The sequence below is a fragment of the Acomys russatus genome, chromosome 23, assembly GCF_903995435.1.
Source record: "Acomys russatus chromosome 23, mAcoRus1.1, whole genome shotgun sequence".
Taxonomy (NCBI): Eukaryota; Metazoa; Chordata; class Mammalia; order Rodentia; family Muridae; genus Acomys; species Acomys russatus.
Window position 1 is genome coordinate 49,013,976 of NC_067159.1, and position 10,245 is coordinate 49,024,220.

Sequence of the window (10,245 nt, forward strand, 5' to 3'; positions counted from 1 at the left end):
TGGTTGTACAAGTTTGTACACCCACCAGCAATAGAGAAGTGTTCCCCTTTTCCACATCCTGGCCAGCATGTGCTGTCACTTGAGTTTTTTATCTTAGCAATTTTGATAGGTGTAAGATGGAATCTCAGAGTCATTTTGTTTTGCATTTCCCTGATGACTAAGGATGTTGAACATTTTTTTAAGGATTTCTCAGACATTCTATATCCTCTATTCAGAATTCTCTGTTTATCTCTGTGCCTCATTTTTGTTGGGATATTTGGTTTGTTGGTGTTTAATTTCTTGAGTTCCTTTTTTATTTTGGACATTAGCCCTTTTGTCAGATGTAGGCTGTGATTTTGTTCTATTGACAGTGTCCTTTGTCCTTTTCAGTTTCGTGATGACCCATTTATTAATTGTTGATCTTAGAGCCTGAGCTGTTGGTGTTTTGTTCAGGAAGTTGTCTGCTGTGCCAATGAGCTCAAGGCTCTTCCTCATAAGACTGTCCACTCTCTCTGTATCTCTTCAATATAGTACTTGAAGTCCTAGCTAGAGCAATAAGACAGCTAAAGGGAACCAAATGGATGAGAATTTGAAAGAATGAAGTCAAATTGTCACTATTTGTGGATGAAATAATAGTATACATAAGTGAACCCATCTACATAAACACCTTCATCAAAGTGGCTGGATACAAAATCAACTTAAAAAAATAATATCAGTAGCCCTACTGTATACAAATGGCAAATAGGCTGAAAAAGAAATTAGGAAACTACACCCTTCACAATAGCCACAAATAATATAAAGTATCTTGGTGTAACTCTATCAAGCAAGTGAAAGACTTGTATGAAAAATTCAAATCTCTGAAGAAAGAAATTGCAGAAGATATCAGAAAATGGAAAGATCTTCCATGCTAATGGATTGGGAGAATCAACATAGTAAAAATGGCCATCTTAACAAAAGCAATATACAGATTCAAAGCAATTCCCATCAAAACACCTACACAATTCTTTACAGACATTAAAAGATCAATTCTCAACTTCATGTGGAAAAACAAAAACCAAGAATAGCTAAAACAATCCTGTACATGGCTACATTCTTTTTTTATTAATTTATTCAGTTTACATCTTAATTGTATCCCCTTACTTGTATCCTCCCATTTCTCCCTCCCTCCCTCATTCTTACAATTGAAATTTAGGAAAGAATACAACATGGCACTTACCATTAGGATCTTTAGTACCAGAAAAACTCATACTTTAAATCCTAACATTGGAATGTGCTATGTAGGAGGAATAGAAGACTTGATCTCTCATAGGTACCTACTAAAAAATAGGCTTATGATGTAAACATCTCAGCAATCACACCAAAGATTAAATTATATACGCTGTGTAAACACCAGATCCTAGTAAATAGCCAAAACTGTTAGCTTACCTGAATATGTGTGATTATGTTTAGTGAGTGTTGTGCATGTAATAATGAAAGGTAAATAAAAGGCCCAAAATCAGAAAAAGAATTATTGAAAGGTGAGAATGGACTAGCAAAGTTATTCATAAGCTGAATGATTGTCAGTCCCCAGCTATGAATGCAACAAAACAATTATAAAATGTCTAATGCCAATTTTAAAACACCCATCTTCAGGAAAGACCTTGGTGGCAACAAAGTAACTCAAATAAGTTGCACAAGACTCACTAAAATATCGTCACTCTTCCTCTCATATGCTACTTCCATAGTTTTAAATATTTGTCTTGGTGATAAAGATATAAAGGAAGAAAATGAGCTCTTTGTAGACCATAGGTTAGTCACTGTCAGAGAGGAATGAGCTGTCACTGGTGTTGGAGTACATTTGTGCTTCCACGGAAGACACCAAGGACTGATGGCAACTGGGCTAGGAAGGAAATGCTTTCTTCCATATGTGAGGACCCAAGTTTGATCCTCAGAGTTTGGCTCTATTGAAAAATGGCAACATTCAATATTAAGGCTGGCACATAGTGGAGATGGTGTGATGTCCAGAACCAGAGATATGTCTTCCCAAGAATCAGCAGAAGTCTTAGAGAGTATCAGACCATCTCCTATAATGGAATTGAGATTTCTATAACAAAAACTATTGGGCTGTCAATAGCAGAAGAGTTACCACACATGCAAAAGAATAAAAGATAAAGTTGTGGTTTCTGTCTGTATCCAGGGGCCCAGAGAAGGCATGGAATAGGAGAAAAAGTGCATGGACCCACTTTGAAATGCAATAAGTCACCCTCATCATCCCTCATCTTTAGACTAAACTCCTGTTCCAGCTTATTTCTTAATTTAGAGAAGATTTAAACTTTGAAGTCCTTATCCCTCAGGTAAATTTGGCCCAGTCAGCCTTTACAAATGTCAGAGCATGCCTGAATGTGTTGTAGGTACTTTTCCTCTTACTATCATTATAATTCTCTTTTAATGTTAACGGAAGATTCTTTGTGAGAATACAATTTGACCTCAACTATGTATAGTATGTCTCCTGATGTTATGTCAAATAAATGGAAAGCCAGAATTGCCCATGTTCTTATTTGTGCTACTGTGCTATCCAGTACTTGTTACCTTTTCATCTCAGAGAGCTTCAAAAGAACTAAACGAGGCTGGAAAGATGACTAAGCTGTTAAAGGCTGAGACTGTCAAGGGACTAAACAACATACCACACACCATGAGCTCATGCAGCTACAATTGGTAAGTGTTACCATCTATATGTTTTCCCTGAACAGGGTAGTCTTTACAACTTTCTTTGTGTTCAGTGAAAACTTGAATTGTATTCACAACAAAATGGACAATATTCTTTATTTAAAGTGATAAGCTTCTTTGACTGAAAGAGAAAAAAACTACTAAATTTGTGTTGGAATTATGTGATAGATTGCTTTTAATATTTTTTCATTTTTTAAATGTTTTTACTGGTTTTTGTGTGTGCGTGTATGAATTTCACATCATGTATACCAGTTTTGCACATCTTCCCCTTCCCTCCACACTTACAACACCCCCAACAGAGAAAAAATGTTGTTGTGGAAGCGGTAGTGCATCACAGTGTGTTCCACAGGACACCCTTGATCCACACTTCTTTCCTTGCAAATATTTGTTGTGATGACTCATTGGTCTGGTGCAAGGCTTCTGGCTTCTACTACTCTATCAGTACTGAAAACGTACTGGGACTTCTCTTGGATAGCCTGTTTTTGCCCTGTGTCATGGAGATTCCATAGTTTTAGATCTGTAAGACCTGCTTCTTCATATACTCCAGCAGTTCATCAATGGGATGGGCCATTTCAAAGCACGGGGTCAGGGCCTGGGAGGTTTATGAGCTGTTCAGCCCGCCTGTTCTCCTGCTATCATGCCCTTGGGGATGGTTCATCACCAACCCCAGCAACCATGGCCAGCCCCACCCTGTTGCTCAAGTGAGATGTGGGGCCTTATGTCCTGAGTGCTTCAATAGGTAAGGGATATGGCCAGTTCCCCCACTCTCATGAGCCCAGAGCCAGCTCTCCTGCCTGCCATATATGGGGAGGGATGAATGAGGGAAGGAACATGTCTCTACATCCTTTGTGCAACTACTTAGCAGAAAAGAGGCAGGGCTGGGTTCTCATGCCCTTGGCGCTGGCTCAACTGAAACCCCCACATTCAGGGCCAGATCTATTATGCTGCCCAAGCAAGGTGCAGTGCCTGCTCTCCCAAGTGCTGCAGCAGGTAAGGGGCAAGGCAGCGCTCCTGCTCTCATGACCACAGGACCAGTTGTCCTGCCTGCCATAGGTGGCACAAGGCAAGGTTGGGGGAGGGTATATTTTTCTTACCCATGTGGCCACAGGGCAGACAAATAAATTGTAGAGTCAGCTCTCCCATGCTCACACCCTCAGAGCCTGCTCATCATTTTGTCCCTGCATTCAGGGTCAGCTCTACTGTGATGCCCACATGAGGTGCAGGGCCTGCTCTTCTGACTGCTGCAGCAGGTGAGGTGTGTGGCCAGCTTTCCCCACTCTTATGACCTCAGGTCCCACTCTCCTCCCTGCTGTAGATGGCAGGGGGGAGATATCTCCCTCATCTATGTCACTACAAGGCAGACAAGGTCATGGCCAGCTCTCCCACACTCACGCACTAAGGACCAGCTTTCCTGCATCCCTACATCAGGGTCAGATCTATTGTGCTGCTCAGGAGAGGTGTAGGGCCCACTCTCCCTAGTGCTGCAGCTGGTGAAGGGTAGGAAGGACATTCCTGCTCTCATGACCACAAGGCCAAGTCTCCAGTCTGCCAAAGGTGGTGAGAGATGAAGGGGAAGGCATCTCTTCCTCATTCATGTCACCATGTGGAAGACAAATTTCCCATGCTTGTCTCCTCTGGGCCAGCTCACCCTCGACTCCCACAGTGTGCAGGCTCAAGTACTATATCTGGCTAGGGCTAAGGTCATCTCTCTTTCTCTCATGACCCAGGTCTCCCAAGATGCCAAGCTAAGGGGTGGGACCAGTTCTATACAGCCCTCAGACATCAACATGTTCCTGGGTGGCAGTTGGTGGTATCAGATTCCTGCTGCTGTAGGGCTATGGGGCCAGTGTCAGCATAGGCCAGGACCCCACCAAGGTCCACTGGTGGCATCAGCAGCTACTCACAATAAGCTGTTTCTCACTACCCTCTAGTCCCCAGATCTGCCGCACTTTACTGTGCCCACATCCTTCCATTTCTCTATCTTTTCCATTTCTTCACTACTTTCTTGCTCCTCTTAGTGGTGTCCAGGGTCTCAGAGCATCTGAATTTATCTCAAGAGTGGTCTCAGGAGTGTTAGGCACAACTTGTTCGTTATGGTTATGGCACTGGACAGGGGTCATCTCAGGCCCAGTCTGCCACCACAGGCCTGCACAGCATGAGACTGGTGGTCATCTCAGGCTTACCTCTTGGTCCAGGTTTGCATGGTGCTGATCCGGTGGTTCTTTCTGGATCACTTCTTGTCCAGATGGCCATGTAGCCTCATATGAGGGTTTTCTGTCTTGGGCTCATACCTGGCCTGGGCCTGCGTGGCCCAGGGTGGGGTTCTTCTAGTTGCTGGCTTGCTCCCCATCCTGGGAGCCTGTCTGGGCCTGCATGGTACCAGAACGGTGTCCGGAGCACTCTGGCACTGGACAGGCTCACTTTTTTCATGGAATGTTAGGCTACTAATCTTTCAGATGTTCATAGGTTAGAACACTTGAGTGTAGACATATACTCTCTCCTCTCTGCCACCTACTGGCGCACATATGACAGAGCAGACACACCTGCAATGCCTCTAGGGGCAGGTGCTTATGCTTAATTAAAATAGGCTTGCTTCAGGTTTTCTGATTTATTTCTTCTAAGTGAATAGGATGAACCTAAGTATTATTTAGTTCCTATATTTTCCATATCAAAAAGAAAAACAAAAACCCTGAGGCTTTAGAGATGGCTCAGCATTTAAAAGTTCTTGTTTTTTAGGAAACCTGAGTTCCATCCTCAGTACCCATGTCCAGTGGCTCAGAGCCCCCTGTAATTCTAGCTCCAAGAAACTCAAATATCTTTTCTGGCCTCCCTCCACAGACACCTGGATGCAAACACACACACACACACACACACACACACACACACACACACACCATGTGCACACACACTAAAATGAGTCTTTAAAAATTATATTGTTTTCAATTTAATTTATAAGGCTTAAGTGGTATATAATGATATATTTGACTCTTTCTATATACAAACATATTTTTCTCAAACAAGAGACTTTATCAAAAATATAGTTCTAAAATCCATAGGTCTTATATTATTCTGTAGTACTTCCAATTTCAGTATAAAATTATAAACAAGTCATCATTGTTTTTGTAATTGCCTCATTTTCTAATTTTTATATGAAGGTATTGAAGTAGATACCCTCAAACATATTTTTACAACTTATACTTTACGACTGACTAATAGTTCTGAATTGAGTAGTATATTTTAATAGTTATTCTTATAAATCTGAAAAGGAATTTATTGAGTTAATTTTTTTCTCAAAAATTTTAAATGAAATAAAAGTGAATTTTAATTGTCACATTTCCAAGAACATTTTCTGGGACAGAAACCAATGTTATTTTCTTAGGAATGAGAAATATTTATTCTATATTATATTTTCAATTAACCACATAAGAAGGAATCTTATTTTCTTATTTATTGATGACTTGGTCACTATTGCTCTCTCCCATGTAAACATCATGAAAATAATGTGTTTGGTGACTAGCTTGTTGTATTATCAACACCTTCAGAACAAATACATGTGCCAGATGTCCACAAACATCTACAAAAACAATGAGTGGGTTAATTCTGAGCCAAGAATCTTGAACACTTTTTATTTCAATATATGCAATCTTAACCCTATTTAACTGTTTATCCTTTCATAAAACTGTTAATTACAAAACTGATCCTAGAGAATTGCTTCAAACTGACTGAGAGACTGCCTTGGTGATTCTTTCATCAACTCTAGACCGCCACACTTACTTGCATACATGTATCCCTGTGGCTATACACATACAATACATACATACATATGTACATTTATACATGCATATATAGCACACATACATGCATAGATGTGCACATCATGTACACACGCATAGAGGAGGCAGATTTTAAAAAGAAAATTTTTATTTGAAAAAGTCTTTATAAATGTAGCATTCAAAGAGTTGGCTTATTTTCCATTTCCAGAAACAGCTCTTAATAGAACCCCATTATTAACATGCTTATGTGTATATGTAGTACACAATTCTTCATCCTATTTAAATCTGTGTAACACTTAAATAACAGTGGGGCTATGCCAATTTCTTAGATGAATTTGAAGATCAACTATAAAATACACTCCATTGAACTGGTTCCTTTAAAGGATATTAATGTGTGAAGTGCCTTATTAAAGAATTCCTTTTTGATCCAGTTCCTTTGAAGCCATTACAAAAGAACCAGATCTTAGCATCTGTTAGCCATTATCATGTCAATGGCTTTTCATGTCAGATACATAAACATTATTAAACATTAAGGAGATCTTTGAGAGTAGAACATGGCAACATGTGACAATGTCATTGTCTCGATCTATTTTCATAATAAATTAATGATAAAATCTGATCATAACAGGCAAAACATTTAAGACCCCTCTGTTTTCTACAGTTTCTGGAAGATGAGGGCTGCAACTATTGAATCCTTGGTCACTCTTAGCTGTGCTAGTGTCAAGTACATTCAAAATTGATTATTACTTGTCAAGATGAGTCTTTCAACTGTGATGTTCTGGCATGCTTAAAATACATGCACACATATAACGTGTGAGAAAACTTTGCTATAAAGATTGGCATCAGGTTTTTAAAGTTTATAATTCACCTAATTTAAATGACACATAATAAGGCCATCCAGAATTGAAGGAAAGCAAAAGTAAAATTCAAAATATGATCATTGAAAGATAAATAAAAATGGTAGGAAAAGGGAGAAATGGAGAATTCACTGAGCACACTTCATGATTTCTGAAGAGTGATCTTCCTCTTGTTTTCAAACACACAACCAGTGGCAGGTGCTGAATTGAAGCTATCATTTGCATGTGGCTCTATACAGCACTTTAGTAGAATAGAAAGAAGGATTTGCCATAGAAAAATAAAAGACATCATAGATATTTCCCCACGACTCTCTATATATTTGCTCTGCTATCCCAGCAAAGCCCAAACACACTGCCCATGCTTACACTCACATGATTATGAGTTTGAACAGTGTGTCTTCTGTATGCAGCACAAGGACTGTCTGCTATAAATGTTCAAATGTTTTATGATCAAATTGCTTCAGAAATATAGAACTGTCTATATAGACAATGAACACTTAAATGTTACTATGAGATGGACTTGATAATGCAATTCTACTCTGTTAGTACCTTTACCAGTGAATTTAATTTTTCTACCCAATTATGACATGGATTCTTCACTGACTACTTTTGCAATTCTCTGGCAGCACAGTGATGGAACCTTGTCAGAAATCATCACAATATAGTGCTTGCTCTGTCAGTTAAGAGTATCTATTCTGTCATGTCAAACAAGGGTTAAGTGCCTCTAGCAACCAGGTCCTGAGTTCTCCAATAAAGGGAACTAGGGCTCCTAAGGAGTAGCTGATCCTTCAGGGTGCCAACTAGGGTAAGGGACATTTAAGCCAGCTGTTAGCATAGTGTAGTACAAGAAAATAAGAAAGGACTCAAGCACTCACACATGTACTTACATACATGTGAATGTACACACACACACACACACACACACACACACACACACACAAACACACATTTACTAGCAAATCATAGCAAATAATTGATTGTCATGTACAATGATAAGAATGAGTCAGAGGAACACAAGAGCCAACTGAAAGAGTTCTCAATCCCAAACATAGAATGATGTAAGCAATGAAATCAGGCAGTGTCAGGTTATAACATAAAGAACAGAGTAAATATGCATTAACATAGATAATTACTTAAATGAATGAAGTTTAAAAGAACATCAATGGTCTCAATTCTCCAATAAAAAGACACAGACTAACTGAATGGGTGCATAAACAAGATCCAACATTCTTCTGCATTCAAGAAACACATCTCACCCATAATGATAGGCATTACCTCAGGGTAAAAGGGTGGATAAAAATATTCCAAGCAAATGGTCACAAGAAGCAAGCAGGCATAACCATTTTAGTATCGAACAAAATAGACTTTCAACCAAAATTAATCAAAAGGGATGAGGAAGGACACTTCATACTCATCAAAGGTAAAGTCAACCAAGATGACATCAAATTCTGAACATCTATGCTCCCAATACAAGGACACCCACATTTGTAAAAGATCTGCTAAAAAAGCTTAAACCCCACATCGATCCCCACACAATAATAGTGGGAGACTTCAACACCCCACTCTCACTGAAGGATAAGTCACTGAAACAGAAACTAAGCCGAGAAATAACATCATTAACCAATGCCATGGGTCAAATGGGTCTAACAGATATCTATAGAACCTTTCACCCAAACAAGAAAGAATACACCTTCTTCTCTGCACCCCATGGAACCTTCTCCAAAATTGATCACATCGTAGGTCACAAAGCAAGCCTCAATAGATACAAGAGGATTGAAATAATACCTTGTATCCTATCAGATCACCATGCTCTTAGGCTACAATTCAACAACAACAGAAATAACAAAAAGCCTACACATACGTGGAAACTAAACAACTCTCTGCTAAATGATACCTGGGTCAGGGAAGAAATAAAGAAAGAAATCAAGGAGTTACTGAAATTCAATGAAAATGAAGGAACAACATACCCAAATTTGTGGGATACATTGAAAGCAGTGCTAAGAGGAAAATTCGTAGCAATAAGTGCCTTTAAAAAGAAATTGGAAACATCACACATAAGCATCTTAAGGACACAACTGGAAGTCCTAGAAAAAAAAGAAGCAGAAACACCCAAGAGGAGTAGACGTCTGGAAATAATCAAACTCAGGGCTGAAATTAACAAATTAGAAACTAAGAAAACAGTCCAAAGAATCAACAAAACCAAGAGCCTGGTTCTTTGAGAAAATCAACAAGATAGACAGACCATTAGCCAAACTAACTAAAAGGCAGAGAGACAGTATCGAAATCAACAACATCAGAAATGAAAAGGGAGACATAACAACAGACACTGAAGAAATACAAAGAATCATAAGATCCTACTTTGAAGGCATATACGCCACAAAATTTGAAAATATAAGGGAAATGGACGATTTTCTTGATCAATTTCACTTGCCAAAGTTGAGTGAAGAACAGATAAACAGGCTAAATAGTCCCATTTCCCCTACAGAAATAGAAGCAATCATTGATAGTCTCCCAACCAAAAACAAAGCGCAGAGCCAGATGGTTTCAGTGCAGAATTCTACCAGACCTTCAAGGGCGAGCTAATACCGATACTATTCAAGCTACTCCAAAAGATAGAAATGGATGGAACGTTACCAAATTCATTCTATGAGGCCATAGTCACATTGATACCTAAACCTCACAAAGACTCAACAAAGAAAGAGAATTTCAGACCAATTTCTCTTATGAACATCGATGCAAAAATACTAAATAAAATACTTGCAAAACGAATACAAGAACACATCAAAGATATCATTCATCATGACCAAGTAGGCTTCATTCCAGGCATGCAGGGATGGTTTAATATATGGAAACCCATCAATATAATCCACATATAAACAAACTGAAAATTAAAAACCACATGATCATCTATTTGGATGCAGAGAAAGCAT

At 39.0% G+C, this 10,245-nt stretch overlaps 1 non-coding gene across 1 annotated transcript; it reads right to left on the minus strand.

Moving 5' to 3' along the window:
- Window positions 1-5,117: 5,117 nt before the first annotated feature.
- Window positions 5,118-5,250, minus strand: LOC127206721 (small nucleolar RNA SNORA17). The gene has a single exon (XR_007832827.1). It is a non-coding gene; the product is annotated as a small nucleolar RNA SNORA17 (small nucleolar RNA).
- Window positions 5,251-10,245: the final 4,995 nt, after the last annotated feature.